Genomic DNA, 20,250 nt, shown 5'->3' on the forward strand with positions numbered 1-20,250 from the left:
CCTCGCACATTGTTGTCACCTCGTCCTGCCCTCCTTATCGACATGCAACGAAGTTACCTGCACCAACAAAGCAGATCGATGAGTTATCCAGAAAAGGCAATTGTCAAATGAAAAAAAACTGAGATCTCCTACCATATCCATTCTAGTCATCCAGAAGCCCTAGGAGCGTGATCGGGGGCCAGATCCTCCGTCGTGCAGCATGCACCCAAGGAGGAAGAACTGTTAGAAGACATCCCGCGGGTGTCCTGTAACAGTTAAGCCCACTAGAGTGTATACTATTCACAGCGCTGGCCATATGCAATGAACGCGGACGAAGGCAGTCAAGCATCAACTCCATCGTCGGCAGCCTGTAAACGTGAACCTCCGGGCCTGTGCAAATTCACCAACAGCAGATAGATCCATTCATCATCGTCCAAAACCCGAAAAACTGTGTTGCAGCCGTGCAGGTAAGTGTCTCGACCCTTTCTTCCGTTAGATCGCATGAATTTTACTTTGAATTGTTTGCAAAGTGTAAAGTGAATGGGTTGAGTAGCTATATGGCCAGTTGACTGGCCACGTCGACCGGTTAATGGTCCAGTCAGATGTTTGGGTGGCGATCGTGACAAAAGGAATGATCAGCACACACGTGAGAACAATCCCCGTCGGAAAAAACGGATTTAGCAGAAGAAACGACGGCGGATCTGCTGGAGGGATGATGCGGTAGTAAGTGAACGCACAGTTAAACGATGGAACGACGTCATCCAACGGTCCGGCGGGGACAGCTCACCTCCGCGCCACGGATTCCGCCGATTCAAATCTAATTGGCTAGATTGGCCGCATGCATTTATCATTCGCCGTTTGAACCTCGAGTGAACATTCAGATCCCTCTGCAGTTCGAAACTCCGAGCCGTTGGCTATCAGAACGGCTGTGAAGCACCACCGAGAGTGCAGACCAACTGCAGTCTTCCCCAAGAATCACGCGCTGCTTCTACAAGAAAGTTGTTTCTACAGGAAGGCGGGTTCCTGACGTAAAAAGGTGGCAGATAAAAAGGTAACCCTGAACTCTCCATGAAATTGGTTTTTAAAGGTGCTAGAATCGTCGTCTACAGTCTGGTTGTAGAAAATGGTTGAAACTGTTGTCTGCTGTGCATAGACTATTGTTCTACAGGATGTCAGTGAATTAAACTGTGTTAAGGTCCTCAGGGATAAGTTTTGTGGATTATTTGCACGACGGAAGCATAATTCTACACTCTGTCCCAATAAGCTAAACTTCTTCCGCATTCGCCACCTCTAGCAACATTTTTATCATGCCGGGTGGGTTTATTAGATGGGAACCCACTGATTCATCAAAATTAAGAGAAAACCAGGAGGTGGTGGAGCTCTTCACACGGGCACAATGGATATCCTTTTGTGACAAGTTGCAGGGTTATGACGAGGAAGTGGCAGAAGAATTTTTACAAGCCTTGAGGCTGCAATCCAAAACACTGGCCACCGTGAACTTCAGGGGCCTAAGCCTCAAGCTCACCCCGCAATATATAAGTCGAATTACTGAACTTCCGATGGGTTTGCCGTGGGATAAGGAAGAAAGGAAGTTGAGCCAGCAGGGAAAGAAAGAATTCTTTCCACCTGAGGAGGAATTCACGGAGGACAAAAATGGGGTGCGAAGAACCAGCTTACTGCCACCATGGAATGAAGTTAGCCTGCAAATCATGAAGTATATAACCTGTGAAGGCCGTTTTAGCATCGTGTACGGGTATCACTTTAGGTTGCTCACTGAATTGAGACACCAGATTGATCTTCCTGTAGAAAACAAACTGAGCATTCCTTATTTATTGCTACAGTCTCTAATTGAGTGTGCCACAAATTTAAAAGAAGGCATACCAGATCAGGTAGCCCACCATGGATTGATCAAACTCCTTGTGGAAGATGCGCTTCATTCATATAAGGTTCCCCTCTCATGGGAATCATTCAGAAATTTGACAAGAGATGGAGACATAAGGATGCTGACCGAGGAAAGTGGTTCCTCCAGCAGTGAGGAAAAAGAAGCAGTGGCCGCGGGAAAGAAAGAAACAGGCCAGAAGACCCCGACCACAGTACAGAAGAAAGAACAAAGGAGGAAGCACGAGAAAAAGGATGATGAGGAAAAAGGTGACGCACCCATCTTGTCAGCAAGAGAGAAAAGGTTGCAGAGCAAAACGGACAAAGTTGAGAAGGTCCACATCCGCACAAGTACCTCATCAGCACCCGCAACCAAACCAAAAAGCAAAACCCATGCAGAAAGCAAGCCAAGGTGGAGACACCTGTGTCTACAGGAAAGCAAAAACAGGCTTCTACAGGAAGCCCGAAAGTTATTGGAAAAGGGTCTTCTACAGGAAGCCCGAAAACAGAAAAAGGGTCTTCTACAGGGAGCCCGAAAATTACCAAAACAGGGGCTTCTACAGGAAGCCCGAAATTGGCTAAAACAGGGTCTTCTATAGGAAGCCCTGAAAAGGTGAAACCCAAGGAGAAGAAGGCTGATATTCGTGAAAGGGAGGCAGCAGCTGTACTAGCTGGCCTCAGCACGCCACCTAAGCCTAAAGAAAAGAGAAAGAGGGAGACCCCTCTATACTTTGAAGTTCGAAGAAGTTCGAGAATAAATACGGGCAAGCCACAGCCCCCATCCAGCAGCCAAATCACTACAGGGGATGCCCCTACTTCACCCAGTGAGAGGTCCTCCTCGAAGGTATCGGTCACCTACGAGAAGGGGAGCCCAAAAGCAACTACTTGGAAAAGAAGGATAGACCAATCGGCTTAAAAAGCCTGGCTCAAGGTCGAGGAAACAAAGAAGAGGGAAGGAGCGGCACCCTCATCGCCACTAAGGGCAGAACAGGCAGAGCCACTAAGAGTAGGGAAGAAAGAGCGTGTTTCGGAGCCTAGTTCTCGGCCAAGGACAAGGAGCTGGGGAAAAATTGCTCAAGGATGAGAAAATATTTTAGCTGGGGGGTGATGATGAGCCCCAATTTTTGGTAACAAATTGGGCTCATTTGGCCTACTTACCTTGCTCAACCCTTCATCTTTTATCACTTATGCATTCATTTCTTGGTATATTCGTGTTATTTGTAGGAAGAAGGGCAGGCATTATATCTATGTGGCTAATACATGATGATTTCAGGTTTTTTGGCATTAAAGGGAGCAAAGACCACGCAGAAGGAGACAAGGAGACAGCAAAGGTGGCATTGCAGGTTTATAGGGAGGTTGTCTACAGCCTTAAATAACCTCCCTCGTGATCTCCACCCTAACTCCGAGCTCCAACAGCTCTCCCCACCGAGCTTAAAGGCAGCCAACAGGTTCTACAGGAACAGCAGTTTACATCAGTTTAACTTTTAGTTGGACAGTCGAGCTCCATTAATTGAGGAAGCTAGCTTGATCCTCATCATGTATAAATATTAAGGCCGTGGCCTTTGGTAGGAGCTTTTTGAACTTTTAAACTACTGTTGCAATTTCTAAGCACGAGCTACAGCTCGGTTTTTGCTCTTTGTAAGCCAGTTTTGGCATGTCATTAGACTCATGATTATTCAATAAAGACAGGCAGCTTTTGATTCAATTCTGAGTTTTTAAGGGAGCTATAGCTCTCAGGTTAGGGCCCAACCTGAGAGCAATAGACCTCCTCTTCGTTTTATTGTTACTTGTCTTTCTTTTCAGCACTTTATTCCTCTGTTTTGACATGCATTTAGAAATTACAGTCTCCTGATTTGATTTCTTTTATGTGATTGAGTAGGATTAGTTTATGGTTCAAGTGCTTTTAGTTGCTTAGATTAGAGTAGGAGGATCAGCATTCATTAAAGCTCCAAGAAAAGGCTGACAGTGCACTCACTGCCATCTCTGTTAGATATTGGAGGTGTAGACCGTACCAGCCACCAAAAACGCAGTCATACACTTTCATTCAAGATGCAACACAGTCATTTCAATTGTAGATCCATCCATGCATTCTGATCTTGAGCAGTATTTCCGCATTCCAACTCCATGCACGATTTTCTCTGAAGTTTACATTGCTGTTCGTTGATTTAATAACACAGTTATGATAGGTTGATGAATTCTTGGTTTTGTGCAGATTTGTTTCCTTTACACTGCGTTGCACTGCTCTGTTATCTTCATCTTCTTCTCAACCGCGTCTAAAGCCACCTACCTAACCTCTATTCAGCTCGTTTGCCTTCCAACACTTCCACTGTTCACGTAACTTCATCGTTTTGGACTTTCCATTGCTTCCATCCTTCTATCCACCAACCAACTTGACCCATTCTTTCCTCATCTCATATCTCTGTCCCTGAGCCATCATAGGCTCCCTTTCCATCCTACCTATCCACCCATACAACTCCTCCACTCCTCAATCACCCAAAACTCCAACCACAGAACATCCTGTAGAAGTTAGCAGACTTCCTGTAGAAATCCCAAGCTTCCTGTAGGATCCCCTGCAGGCATCCTGTAGAAACCTGTAACCTCGGTTGCCAAGCACCTAAACATTGTGGACTTCTATGGAGTGATGTTTTGGATCCTCTGGAACCTCTCCTAGCCCTCCTGACCTTTCCCAAGCTTTCTTTCCCTTCGAACTACCCCTGCACAGTCAAACCCTAATAAGAAACAAAATCGTAACAACTCCAACCACTTAAGAAAAAATCCAAAAAAAATGTTCTTTTCAGTAGAAGTAGCTTAAATTCATGCATCTCATATCACTAGAAGTAATGGCATAATTTCTGGAAGTTTGCACACCCACCATTGCATCATAGAGATTAGACTAGTCAGATTAGGGTTTACTAGGGTTTCCCTGCTTTGTTGGCTTTCAGTTCATCATTGCAAAGTAGGTTAATTTCCTTTGAGGTAGTCTTCGTCCATCATTTAGAAATCTTCTTCTGAGAGCATATAGAAGTTGGCTTGAGCCCTAGCGAACTTGTGCCAGTTGACCAAGTGACAGCTGCGACAAGAGCTAGTACTTGTGCATACAGCACCGTCGCTTCCAAGTTTGTTACGAACTACCGGGTTGATAAAATTAGAGATAGGAAGCTCCAGGAGTTGTAGCATTATTGCTACAATACTGGAGCCCACCAGTGAGGTCAGGTAGTGCCAACACTAGAGTGGAACACATGGCTTGTTTGAGAGCTACAAATTCCTGTTGTGTAGCATCAGTCCAAAGGAGTGAATTTTTCTTGATAAAGTTAGTTAGGGGTCTAGAAATGCGACCATAATTGTCGATAAATTTGTGATAGTAGCTAGTGAGACCCAAGAATCCCATCAAACTCTTCAAGGTTTTTGGTTGGCGCCAATATTGCATTGCCTGTATCTTTTTGGGATTAACCCTGACACCTTCATGACCCACAATGTGTCCCAAATAATTGACTTCTTCCACGCCAAAAAGAACTTGGACAATTTGACAAATAATTTGTGATTCCGGAGCAGTTGTAAGATCAGATCTACATGATGAAGATTTTTTTTCTAGGTTAGGCTGTAGAATGGAATGTCATCAAAGAAAACAAGGAAAACTTTTCAGAGATATGGTTTCAGCATGTGATTCATGAGGCTTTGAAAAGTACATGGATCATTACAGAGACCAAATGGCTAACCAAGAATTCATAATGGCCTTCATGAGTTTAGAAAGTAGTATTGGGAATGTCTACTTATTTCATGTATATTTGGTGATAGCCAGAGATAATATCTAGCTTGGTAAAGAATTGAGCACCATGTAGTTCATCAAGCAGATCATCAACAACCAGAATAGGGAATTTGTATTTTATAGTGAGCTTGTTGTGGGCCCAAAATTCTAGACACATGTGCCATTTCTCATCTTTCTTTAGCACCATGACCATTGGTGATGAATAAGGACTGATGTTAGGATGAATAACACCATCTTCAAGGAGTTCCTTGATGATTTTTTCAATTTCATTCTTTTGGACAAAAGGATATCGATATGGGTGCACATTAGGTGGTTGGGCCCTTGGGACCAAAGGGATGTTATGATCATGTTCCCCTCTGGAGGGTGGAAGCTCTTTAGGTTTGTCAAATACCTGCTGGTGGTGGTTTAAGACTTGTTGCATCTCAGGATGAATATGAAGAGTAGTGGATTGTATGTCATGGATGGCCTTAAACTGGGTGATGACTCTATGATGGCCCTTTTTCAACAACTTTTCCATTCGATGCAAGCTAATGGTAGAAGGAGCACCTGCTTAGAGTTCACGGAGTGTATGAAAGTGGTCATTCTGATTAAAGTCCTAGAAGTCCATTGTGATTGGTCCTAGTGTGTGAATCCATTCAACACCCAAGACAACGTCACAACCACCCATGTTAATCGCAAACATGTTGGTCTTTAGGTGGTAGTCTCCCATCTGAAGTTTAATATTTTTGCAGCAGCCTTCACATTTCATTGCCCCCCCATCAGCGATAAGAACTTGGAAATTAGAGACCACCCTTACAAAATAATGAACAGCTTTGGTGACTTGCTTATGTATAAAGCTATGAGTGCTGCTACTATCAATCAATACTACTACAGGGTGATGTTTAAGAAAGACTCTAATTTTGAGAGTTTGGGGTGCAGAAATTCCCGCCAAATCATGTAGCGATATAACTAGTTCATCTGGCGTAGTTGTGAGATCATTGTCCTGCTGGGTTTCCTCAACTTCATCCTCTGGCTGCTTAAGGGGTGGGGCATCCTCAGATGAGCTGTGATTAGTAACATCAATTTGAAAGAATTTTGGTTCCTTGCATTTATGCCCTAGGGAGTATTTGTCATCACAGTAGTAGCACAATCCATGTTTTATTCTTTCAGTCATTTTTGCTGGAGATACTTGTTGAACCTTCATTGTTTGGATACGACCCTAAGTCTGGGTGTAACACCCCTTGTCTACGAAATTTGGATGAGTGTATTGGGTAGTTAAGGCAACTTTTACCTTGACAACCTTTTTGCAAGCATCTATCCATGTAGGTGGGTGATGCATCTAGGCATGTGCTTGGATGGCTTCTTTGAGACCACTAATGAAACACTCCAAGTAGAATTCATATCCTAGACCTTCCGTTCTGAAGGCCAACGTCTCAAAGGCTGAAATGTAGTCTTTTATTGTGCCTATCTATCAAAGCTCAGTGAGACGACCCAAAAAATTAGATTCTCTTTCAAAGCGGTCACAAAGGGATTTTGAGAACACTTTCTAGATTATGTTCTCAGGATAAAATTTCACATGCCACTGCCACCATTTCCATCTTTCTTGGTCCAAGTAAAGGGCTCCCACACATAGTCTAGTTTGATCATCGTGGATATCATTTAGGGTGAAATATTGTTCCATTTGTGCTACCCATACTGCCAGATTAGAGCCATCAAATTTATACATGTCTAGCTTGGGTGGTTGAGGGTGGGAATGTTGGTGATTTCCATGGAAGTGAATATGATGGCTAGATTCTCCTTGGAGGTGTTCATCAATACTATGCGCCTCCTAATGATACCCCATCATGCTCTTGGTGACTAGGTCAAGTGATTTTGAAATGTTGTCCAGTTGTTCCTTGAAAAAATCCAACCTTGTTTCAAGATGCTCGATCTTCTCATTGGCCATGAATTGACCTCTAGTTTCTACCATACACAAATCTCAATCACTTGAAGTAACTCTGAAAAAAATTGGGATCGCCCAAAAAACGAGGCTCACCAGGGAATGGTACCACTGCAATTAGCTCGTCGTCCTAAATATTATGGGCCAAGTCTCCTGTAAGCGTCTCAGGAGGACTCAGACTTCAAATGGAGTTTTACGCCCCACGGATCAATACTACAGTGGCCAAATTCCAGAAAACTTGATCCTACCCAATGTCCTTTGAAAATCGAGCCTAGATTGTAATAACAACAAGACTCACTACGTAGTGTGTTAGATCTACCTGCGAAACCCAACTACTAAATGTGAGTTGTATTGCGGTGACAAAACCCAAACTAGTGGATTTGATTGGTGTGGCGGCGACAAAACCCCATTTGCTAGATATGGATTGTACTGCGGCAATAGAACCCCATCTGGTGGATTTGATTGGTGCGATCATGAAAAAACCCCAACTGCTAGAACTGAATTGTACTGCAGTTGTAGAACCCCAACTGGTGGATCTGATCTGACAGATAAGATAATGGGTGATATTCAGAGAATCAAGGGATCTATGGTCACAAATGAGTGTGAGGTGCTACAGATCGAAATATGCATAAGGGTACAACAATAGTACTTGACCCAATATTTTAGGGCACTAACTAAGGAGGATCAACTATATCCTTAGTCGTAGTACCTGACTACCCTATCGTACGCAGAAGTAATCTCCCTAAGTTTTATTCTCAATGTGTTGTAGTAAAAATATGGCTGACGACTTATCTAAGTCGAGGGTTTAGGTGAGCCTAGGGGGCTGCCGATATACCCCGAGAGTATGTGGAAGTGCAGTCTGTGTGTGGTTCTTTCTAATGCGCTACTACTCGAAGGGCTACCCACAGGGGTTACAAGGGAGTTCAACAAGCATGACCACCTCTTGTATTTCCTACGTGCATGACTCCCTAAATCTGCAAGTTTATGTGCTCAAAGACATATCCCGTGGTTTAAAGACGTCGAAACACGTCTCTAGCCTAAAACAATTTTGCAAAAATGGAGGTACCATTGGCCCTGGAAAGTGCTATGATACCGCTTGTTATGCTCTTAATCTGAGATGAATTCTAGAATACCAAATATGTGAAGAAATACAACCTAGAAGATAGAATAAAATGATAAAAACAAAAAGTATTTTATTATTCAGAGAGAAATGCAATCTTCAGTTGCCTCTTTTAGGGGGCAACCTCCAACAGAGCAGAGCTCGATTACAAAATAAGACTCGATGATATTTCCCTTCTAACTATGACTATTTATAGTAGCAACAAGCCTCACTGTGTAGAGTGTCAGATCTGCCTGCGAAACCCCAACTGCTGAATGTTAGTTGTACTACGGCGGTAGAACCCCAATTGGTCGATTTGAATGGTGCAGTGGCAACAGAACCCCAACTACTAAATGTAGATTGTACCGCGGTAGTATTACCGAAACTGGTGGATCTGATTGGTGCGGTGGCGATAGAACCCCAGCTGCTAGATCTGAATTGTATTGCGGTGGTAGAACCCCAACTGGTGGATTTGATCTGGCAGATAAGATAATGGGCGATCTTCGAAGAGCCGAGGGAACTATGGTTAAAAAGGAGTTTTAGGTGCTACAAATCGCAATATGCATAAGGGTCCAACAATAGTGCTCGACACAATCTTTCAGGTCACTAACTAAGGAGGATCAAATGTACCCTTAGTCGTACTACCTGACTACCCTATCGTACGCGCAAGTAATCTCCTCGAGTGTTCTTCTCAGTGTACTATAGCGGAAAGATGTCCGATGACTTATTTAAGGCGAGGTTTCAGGTGAGCCTAGGGGGCTTCCGATATACCCAGAGGGTACGTGGAAGTGCAGTATGTGCATGGTTCTGTCTAATTCACTACTACTCAAAGGGGTACCCACAGGGGTTACAAGGGAGTCCAACAAGCATGACCACCTCTTGTATTTCTTGTGTGAATGCCTCCTGAAATTGGTAGGTTTATGTGCTCAAAGATAGATCCACTGGTTGAAAGACCCTAGAACACGTCTCTAGCCTAAAACAATTATGCAAAAATGGAGGTACCACCAGCCCTGGAAAGTGCTAAGATACCACTTTTATTCTCTTAACCTGGGAGGAATTACAAAATACGAAATATGCGAAGAAATACAACCTAGAACACATAATAAAATGAGAAAAACAACAAGTATTTTATTATTCAGAGATAAATTCAATGTTCACTTGCCTCTTTGAGGGCGCAACCTCCAGCTGAGTAGAACTCAATTATAAAATAAGACCCAATGATCTTTCCCTTCTAACTACGACTATTTATAACAACAACAAGCCTAATTGTGCAAAGTGTCAGATCTGCTTGCGAAACCCCAACTGCTGAATGTGAGTTGTACTGTGGCGGTAGAACCCCAATTGTTGGATCTAATTGGTGTGGCGGTGAGAGAACCCCAACTGCTAAATTTGGATTGTACTATGGTGGTAGAACCCAAACTAGTGGATCTGATTAGTGCGGCTGTGATAGAACCCCAACTGGTGGATCTGATTGGTGCGGCAGTGACAGAACCCCAACTGCTAGATTTGAATTGTATTGCAGTGATAGAACCCAAACTGGTGGATCTGATCTTGCGGATAAGATAATGGGCGATCTTCAAAGAGCTGAGGGAACTATGGTCACAAAGGAGTGTTAGGTGCTACAAATCGCAATATGCATAAGGGTCCAGCAATAATACTCGAACCAATATTTTAGGTCACTAACTAAGGAGGATCAACTGTACCCTTAGCTGTACTACTCGACTACCCTATCATATGCGCGAATAATCTCCCCGAGTGTTGTTCTCAGTGTACTATAGTAGAAAGACGTTCGATGGATCATCTAAGGTGAGGTTTCAGGTGAGCCTATGGGACTTCCGATATACCCAAAGGGTACGTGGAAATGCAGCCTGTGCATGGTTCTATCTAATGCGCCACTACTCGAAGAGGTACTCACAGGGGTTACAAGGGATTCCAACAAGTGTCACCACCTATTGTATTTCTTGCGTGCATGCCTCCCCAGATTCGTAGGTTTATGCAATCAAAGATAGATCCAGTGGTTTAAATGCCCCTGAACATGTCTCTAGCCTAAAACAATTATGTAAAAATGGAGGTACCACCGGCCCTAGAAAGTGCTCTGATACCACTTTTTATTCTCTTAACCTGAGAGGAATTCCAAAATACCAAATATGCAAAGAAATACAACTGAGAACACAAAATAAAATGAGAAAAACAACAATTATTTTATTATTTAGCGATAAATGCAATGTTCACTTGCCTATTTGAGAGGGAAACCTCCAGCAGAGCAGAGCTCGATTACAAAATAAGATTTGATTATCTTTCCCTTCTAACTATGACTATTTATAGCTAAATGACCTTCAAAAACCTAACGATTAGTGTTCCTTTACATAGCATGGAATAACCACTTTATTTACTAATTATGGCCCGTTTTCAACTAACTGTGGTCCCTTTCTTAAATGTGGGTCAACCACTTACAATTATTAATACAAGCTTTATTGATTGTTTAACTATCTATGATTATGACTAGACCCTATTGGGTTTATTAAATAAATAAAGGGGTTATGGTTGGACCCTAACAAATTTATATTATAAACACAAGGAAATAATAAATCGAGGGGATTAATACTAAAACCCGAAGGGATTATGAACCCAAGGAAATAATATTAAACCTAGGGGACTAATATTATAAACCTAAGGTATTTACCCTAAGATAAATATTATAAACACTAAAATAAATGTGGTTGACCATAGCTGATTTTCATATTGAGACAATGTTTATCACAATGCGACGTTGGACCACGGTTGACCGTGGTTGACCATGGATGTTTCTCATATCGAGATAATATTTGTCATAATGCAATCTTGGACCATGGTTGACCATGAATGTTTTTCATTTCGAGAAAATATTTGTCACAATGTGATGCTCGACCATGATTGACCATGGTTGAGCATGTTTGGTTCTATGATTTACCATGGTTAACCATGGTTGATCATGGTTGACCATGATTGATATTATAAAACCAATGGATTTGATAGTATAAACCCAAGGGATTAATGCTAAAAGCCCAAGGGAATAATATTAAACCTAGGGGACTAATATTATAAACCAGATGTATATAAACCCCAATATAAATATTGTAAACACTAAAATGAACATGATTGACCATGGTTGATTTTCATATAGAGAGAATCCTTATCAAAATGTAACGTTAGACCACGATTAACCATGATCGGTATTATAAACCCAAGGGAATAATAAACCTGAGGGATTGATATTATAAACACAAGGGAAGGGATTAATACTAAAGCCCCAAGGGATTATGAACCCAAGGGAATAATATTAAACCTAAGGGACTACTATTATAAACCTAATCTATTACCTTAAGATAAATATTACAAACACTAAAATAAATATGGTTGAGCATGGTTGATTTTCATATTGAGACAATCCTTATCACAATGCAACATTCGACCATGGTTGACCATGTATGTTTTCCATATCGAGACAATCTTTATCACAATGCAACATTGGACCATGGTTGACCACGAATGTTTTCATATCGAAACAACCTTTTTCAAAATGATGCATTCAACCATGATTGACCATGTTCGATTATAAAACATGGTTTACCATATTTTTCCATGATTTTCACATGGAGACATTTTTTTTCACAATGCAACATTTGACCATGGTTGACCATGATTGAGTATGATTGACCATGATTGACCATGGTTGATATTATAAACCTAAGGGATTTATATTATAAACCGAAGGGAATAATAAACCAAAGGGATTAATAATAAAACCCCAAGGGATTATGAACCCAAGGGAATAATATTAAACCCAAGGGACTAATATTATAAACCTAAGGTATTATCCTATGATAAATATTAAAAACACTAAAATAAATATGGTTGAAAATGGTTGATTGTCATATTGAGACAATCCCTATCACAGTGCGACGTTCAACCATGGTTTACCATGTATGTTTTTTATATCAAGACAATCTATGTCAAAACGTTGCATTCGACCATGATTGACCATGTTTGATTCTATAAAACATGGTTGGCTTGACCATGATACATCATGGTTGACCATAATTGCCCATGTCTGTCCATGATTTTCACATGGAGACAATTTTTTTCACAATGTGAAATTTGGCCATGGTTAACCATGATTGAGTATGATTGACCATTATTGAACATGATTGATATTATAAACCCAAGGGAATACTAAACCTAATGGATTTATATTATAAATTGAAGGGAATAATAAACCCAAGAGATTAATACTAAAATGCCAAGGGATTATGAAACAAAGGGAATAATATTAAACCCAAGGGACTAATATTATAAACCCTAAGATAAATATTACAAACACTAAAATAAACATGGTTGAATATGTTTTATTTTCATATTGAGACAATCTTTGTCACATTGCGACATTCGACCATGGTTGGCTATAATTGACGATAGTTGACCATGATTGATATTATAAACCTAAGAGAATAATAAACACAAGGGTTTGATATAAACCAAAGAGAATAATAAACCTAAGGGATTAATACCAAAACCCCAAGGGATTAATACTAAAACCCTAAGGGATTATGAAACCAAGGGAATAATATTAAACCCACGGGACTAATATTATAAACCCAAGGTATATAAACCCTAAGATAAATATTATAAACACTAAAATAAACATGATTGACCATGGTTGATTTTGATATTGAGGCAATACTTATGACAATGCGACATTGGACTATGGTTAACCATAGAAATTTTCATATCGAGATAATATTTTTCACAATGCGATGCCGAACCATGGTTAACCATTGATGTTTTTCATATTGAGACAATATGTGTCACAATGAGACGTTCGACCATAATTGACCATGATTGACCATGTTTCATTCTATCAAACGTGGTTGACCATAATCAACCATAGTTGACCCTGGTTGACCATGACTATCCATGATTTTCACATGGAGACAATTTTTGTGACAATGCGACATTTGACCATGGTTGACCCTGGTTAACCATGGTTGACCATGATTGACCATAATTTATATTATAAACCCAAGGGATTGCTATTATAAACTAAAGAGAATAATAAACCCAACGGATTAATACTAAAACCACAAGAGACTATCAAAGTGTGACGTTAGACCACGGTTGACCGTGATTGATATTATAAACCCAAGGGATTGATATTATAAACACAAGAGAATAATAAACACAGGGGATTAATACTAAAACACCAAGGGATTATGAACCCAAGGGAATAATATTAAACCTAGGGGACTAATATTATAAAACTAAGGTATTACCTTAAGATAAATAATACAAACACTAAAAGAAACATGGTTGGCCATGGTTGATTTTCATATTGAATCAATCCTTATCACAATGCGATGTTGAACCATGGTTGACCATGGATGCTTTTCATATCGAGAAAATCTTTGTGACAATGCAATGTTGGACCATGGTTGACCATGGATGTTTTTCATATCGAGAAAATCTTTGTAACAATTCTATGTTCGAGCATGATTGACCATGTTTGATTCTATAAAATATGGTTGACCATGATCAACCATGGTTGACCATAATTGTCCATTACTATCCATGATTTTCACATGGAGATAATTTTTGTCAAAATGTGACATTTGACCATGGTTGACCATGGTTAACCCTGGTGATTGACCATGATTGATATTATAAACCCAAGGTGTTAGGATCCAACCTAACCCCCTTATTTATGTAATAGGGTCAAGTCATAGTTATAGTTAAGTAAAAAGTCAATAAAGCCCATATTAATAATTGTAAGTGGTTGACCCGCATTTAAAGAAGGGACCACAGTTAGTTGCAAATGGGTCATGGTATTAGATATATGGTATTAATAAGAACCATGGTATTGCATGTATGAATCCTATATAAAGGATAGAGACTTCCCTCGAGGAGCATCGTGTCTTATTTTGTAATTGAGCTCAGCTCTATTGGAGGTTGCCCCCCGAAGAGAGAAGTGAACATTGCTTTCCTTTTCTGAATAACAAAATACTTGTTATTATTTCTTATTGTTCTATGTTCTTGGTATATTACTTCAAATATTTTGTATTTTTTTCTCTTCTCACAGGTCAAGATCATAACAAGTGGCATCAGAGCACTTTCCAGGGCCGATGGGATCTCCATTTTTAATAGAATTTCTTTTTGGCTAGAGATGTGTTCTGGCATCTTTAAACAATGGGATCTATCGTTGAGCACATAAACCTGTGGATTTGGGGAGGCATGCACATAGGAAATACAAGAAGTGGTCACGCTTGTTGGACTCCCTTGTAACCCTTGTGGGTACCCCTTCAAGTAGTAGTGCATTAGACAGAACCATGCACAGACTGTCTTCCAAGTACCCTCTAGGTATATCGAAAGCCCCCTAGGCTTTCTTGAAACCTCGCCATTGATAAAACATCGGTCATATTGCTGCTACAGTACACCAAGAACAACACTCATGGAGATTACTCAAACATATGATAGGGTAGTCAGGTTTTACGACTAAGGGTACGATTGATCCTCCTTGGGTAGTGCCCTGAAATATTGGGCTGAGTACTACTGTTAGAACCTTATGTATATTGCGATCTGTAGCACCTGACACTGCTTGAGACCATAGTTCCCTTGTCTCTCTCTGGACCACGAATCACCTTTTCCAGATCAGATCTAGCCGGTGGGGTTCTATCGCAGTAGCAACAATCAGTTCCAACATTCAGATCTATTAGATCCGCTATCCAGATCTAGAAGTTTGGGTTCTCTAGCAGTCGCAACAATGAGATCTTCCATTCAGATCTAGCAGCAGGGGTTCAATTGCTACCACATTCCTACTCATACTCTGCAGTTGAGGGTTCGCCAATAGATCTGACTACTTATGTGGGCTCCAATACCTGGGTGTGATTCTCGCAGGACATTAGGTAGAATTTACTTTTCTGGGATTCGGTTACTGCAGTATTCCTAAGCGAGGAGTAAAAATCATTTTGGAGACTTAGGAGACTTAGCCCATAAGAATCAAGTTTTCATGCTGAGCAAGGTGGTACCATTCACTTGTTAGCATTAAAAACTTTTGGGTGGTCCCAAATTTTATTTATTTCGCAGTAACCATCAGTTTACCAAATTGGTACATGGTATAAACTAGAACTCAAGCTATGTCCAATGAGAGGATTGACACCCTTGAAAATTGTTAGGTGTGGAGCCTGATTATATTTTGTATTCAAAGGTATCACCACATTGGACCCCAGTTCGAAATGGGGCAGCAAAACCACCCATAAAATTTTCACTGCAGGGGGGGTCCAGGGCCGTTCATTAGGTAGAGAACTGACAATTGAAGTTATGTTTAATTTAGGGTTTTTTGCCCTAGAAGGAAACCCCTCGCTATATATAAGGGAATTGTATTACATCTATGTATATCTGTATTCTGAGTGAGGAAGAGAGAGGAGATTAAGAGCGAAGAGGGAGTTACAGCGGATCTGTTATAGGTTGAATCTCTTCAGTTTGTTGGATAATATAAAAAGAAGGACTGGTTGTTTCTCCATGGACGTAGCCCAAACTGGGTGAACCACGTATATCTGTGTCTCTCTTGTTTTTATGCGTTTTTTGTGTTTATATTTATGCAATATTTTATGTGTTCCATTGCTCTGTAATATATAATTTTCTAACAACTGGTATCAGAGCCGAAGGTCTATTTGGCTGATAAACTTATAGGAGAGAAGGGTTATTGGTTCGAGTGGGAGCAATGGTGGAAGATTGTAGGTTTAGGGTCGAAAAATTCAACGGCCAAAACTACCAGTTGTGGAAGATGCAGATGGAAGAATATCTGTATTAGAGAGATATGTACCTACCATTGAGCAGAAAGACAAAGAAGTCAATGAGTATGATAGATACAGAATGGAATATTCTCAATATAAAGGCACTTGGAACAATACGGCTCTACCTAGGGGCGTCGGTAGCGTTTAACATTTCAAAGGAAACGAAAACAGAGGGTTTAATGTCAACATTGGCCAAACTATATGAAAAACCCTTGGCCTCAAATAAGATATTTCTTATGAAGCATTTATTTAATATGAAGATGTCAGAAGGTGGCTCTTTTGCAGACCATTTAAATGATTTTAATACAATTACAAGTCAGTTAAGTTCTATAGGGGTAAATTTTTATGATGAAGTTAGGGCTCCATTATTTCTGTGTTCATTGCCAGAAAGTTGGAATGGTTTAGTTATGGCCATTAGTAACTATGTCTTTGGATCTATTACTTTAAAGTTTGATGATGTTTTCAGTGAAATCCTTAGCGGGGAAATGCGACAGAAAAGCTCTGGTGAGACGTCAGGTAATTCTTTGACTGTAGAGACTAGGGGAAGAAAAATGGAAAGAGGAAAGAGAACTGGATGTCGCAGTAAGTCAAGAAAAGGCAGATCCAAGTCCAGATCAAGGATAGTGTGCTGGAAATGCAAGAAGAAAGGACACCTAAAGAAATACTGCAAGTCTCGGAAGGGAAAAGAAGGAGACGTGCAACAAGAAACTAAGCATAAAGTGAATGTAACAGGTGATGTGTTGCAAGATGATTTGATTCTTTCATTAGAAAATATTATTGATGCCTGAGTGGTAGATTCAGGGGCCTCATTCCATGACACACTTGATAGGAAACTTTTTTATGATTATGTTCAAGGAGATTTTGGACAGGTTCGATTAGGTGATGATAAACCCTGTAAAATCATTGGAATGGGTACAATTTTCATAAAACAACAAAATGGAAATCAGTAGCTATCGAAGGAGGTAAGGCATGTTCCAAATCTAAAGAAAAATCTGATTTCAATAGGGCAATTGGGAGGTGAAGGTTGCGTAACTACTTTCACAGATAAAACCTAGAAGGTCACTAAAGGATCCCTGGTAATAGCAAAAGGAGGAAAGGTTGGTACATTGTATTTATGCAATGATATTTCTAATTCTATTAATGCTTTAACCTCTACAGGAGAAGATATGGCATTATGGGATCATAGGCTCAGGCACATGAGTGAGAAGGGGATGCAGATTCTTCACTCAAGAAATTTGTTGCCAGGTTTGAAGCATGTTGATTTAAAATTCTGTGAGAATTGTGTTTATGGAAAATAGAAGAGAACCAAATTCCTTAGAGTTGGGAAAGAAAAGAAAATCGAAAAATTAGAGCTTGTGCATAAAAATGTATGGGGACCTGCTCAGGTATCATCTCTTGGTGGCTCTCGTTATTATGCTACATTTATTGATGATGCAACCAGAAAAACCTAGATTTATTGGATTCTAAATAAATCTAATGTATTTGATACTTTCAAGAAATGGAAATCTTTGGTTGAAAATGAGACAGGAAAAGGGTTGAAGTGTCTCATATCAGACAATGGAGGTGAATATTGCAGCAAAGAGTTTGATAGGTACTATTCTGAGAATGGAATTCGCAGAGAGAAGACAATTCTAGGAACACCATAAGAAAATGGTGTGTTAGAAAGGATGAGTAGAACAATCATGGAGCGTGCAAGGTGCATGAGATAGCATGCATGATTGGCTTGAAAATTTTTGGCAGATGTTGTAGATACTATTATTTATCTAATAAACAAAGGGCCTTCAAGTTCCTTGGATGGTGGTATTCTAGAGGAGGCATGGACAGGTAAAAAGGTAAACTACTATTTTTTAAAGACTTTTGGTTGTAAAGCCTTTGTCCACATTAATAAAGAAAATAGAACAAAGCTTGAGGCAAAATCAAAGAAATGTACCTTTATTGGATATGGTGTTCATAATTTTGGTTATTGATTTTATGATTATGAAAAGCACAAAATCATTAGGAGCAGAGATGTTATATTCAATGAAACGATTGTGTATAAGGATCAGCTACAGGAAAAGAAATAGGAAAATAAAATAGACAATACACACTGCTTGACGATGTCACAAGAAAAGTGATGGCACCTAAAAATCATAATGATCAATATCCAGAACAACAACCACAACAGCAACAAGCACTTCAAACACCTGAAAGTGGTGTTAGAAGATTTACCAGGATAAGTTTACCCCTGAACGATACTCTCCTTCATTATATTATGTATTGTTGACTAATTCTAGTGAATGAGAATGTTAAGAAGAAGTAGTGCAGGTAGAAACCAGGAACATGTGGAAGCAAGCCATGAAACAAGAGATGGACTCCATAGCACATAACCATAACCAGACTTGGGACTTAGTCAGGTTGCCTATAGGTAAAAAAACATTGTAGAATAAATGGGTTTACAAGTTGAAGAAAGAAGATGGAGGTAGAGAAAGGGTTTGCATAGAAAAAGGGTATAAACTTTGATGAAATATTTTCTCTTGTTGTAAAATAACTTCAATCGGAACTATTTCAAGTCTAGTAGCAGCCGAAGATTTGCATCTTGAGCAGTTAGATGTAAATACAACCTTTCTCCATGGGGATTTGGAGGAAGAGATATCTTTGCAACAGCCACAAGGATATGATGTAAAAGGGAAGGAGAAACTAGTGTGCAAGTTGAAGAAGAGCTTGTATGGCTTAAAACAGGCTCCAAGGTAGTGGTATCTGAAAAAGAAAAATGATGGCAGTTGTATTATATTGTTATTATTTGTAGATGACATGCTTGTTGCAGGGTCTAACATGCAAGAAATAAATGTGCTCAAAAGAAAATTGGCAAATTAATTTGCAATGAAGGATTTGGGAATTGTAAAACAAATCCTTGGTATGAGAATAACTAGAGACAGAAAAAACGCAAATTAACATTGTCTTAGAATGAGTACATACAAAAGGTGTAGAAAAGATTTAATATGCACAATGCAAAACCTGTTAGTACACCTTTTGCTAGCCTTTCAAACTTAGTAAGGAGATGTGCCCAAAGACCCAAGAAGACATGAATTATATGTCTAAAATTCCATATGCATCAGCAGTTGGAAGCTTAATGTATGAAATGGTCTGCACAAGGCCTGATATTGCACATGCAGTGGGAGTTGTAAGCAGGTACATGAACAATACAGGAAAAGAACATTGGATGGTGGTGAAGTGGATTCTCGGGTATTTGAGAGGTACCAAAAATCAAGCATTATGCTTTGGTGGTTCAAACATTTCTCTATATGGATATGTTGATGCAGATATGGCAAGTGATAAAGAAAACAGGAGGAGCACAAAAAGGTATGTGTTTACTGTAGGTGGAACAACTGTCAGTTGGGTCTCAAAACTGCAAAGTGTTGTTGCACTCTCAACAAGAGAAGCAAATTATGTTGCTGCTACAGAGGCTAGTAAAGAAATGATTTGGTTACAAATTTTTCTAGATGAATTGGGTAAGAAGCAGGAGTTGGTTAGGTTATACAGTGACAACTAGAGTGCCATACATCCTGCAAAGAACTCTACATTTCATTTTAAGGCTAAGCATATATATCTCAATTAACATTTCATATGGTCAACATTGGAAGATGGACAGTTGAATCCTGCAGATATGTGAACAAAAGTTGTAACCAGGGAGAGACTGAGAATCTGCTCAGTTTTAATTGGTCTTCAAGTATGATGAAGAGGATGAGAAACAACCAGGTCCTAAGTGGAGTCATTTTCTAACAAATGAAGCAGTGGTGGAGTTGCT

Source organism: Pinus tabuliformis, chromosome 1_1 (genome assembly GCF_031772625.1).
Source record: "Pinus tabuliformis cultivar Carrire ecotype Pingquan chromosome 1_1, CPIR1, whole genome shotgun sequence".
In the NCBI taxonomy this organism is placed as follows: domain Eukaryota; kingdom Viridiplantae; phylum Streptophyta; class Pinopsida; order Pinales; family Pinaceae; genus Pinus; species Pinus tabuliformis.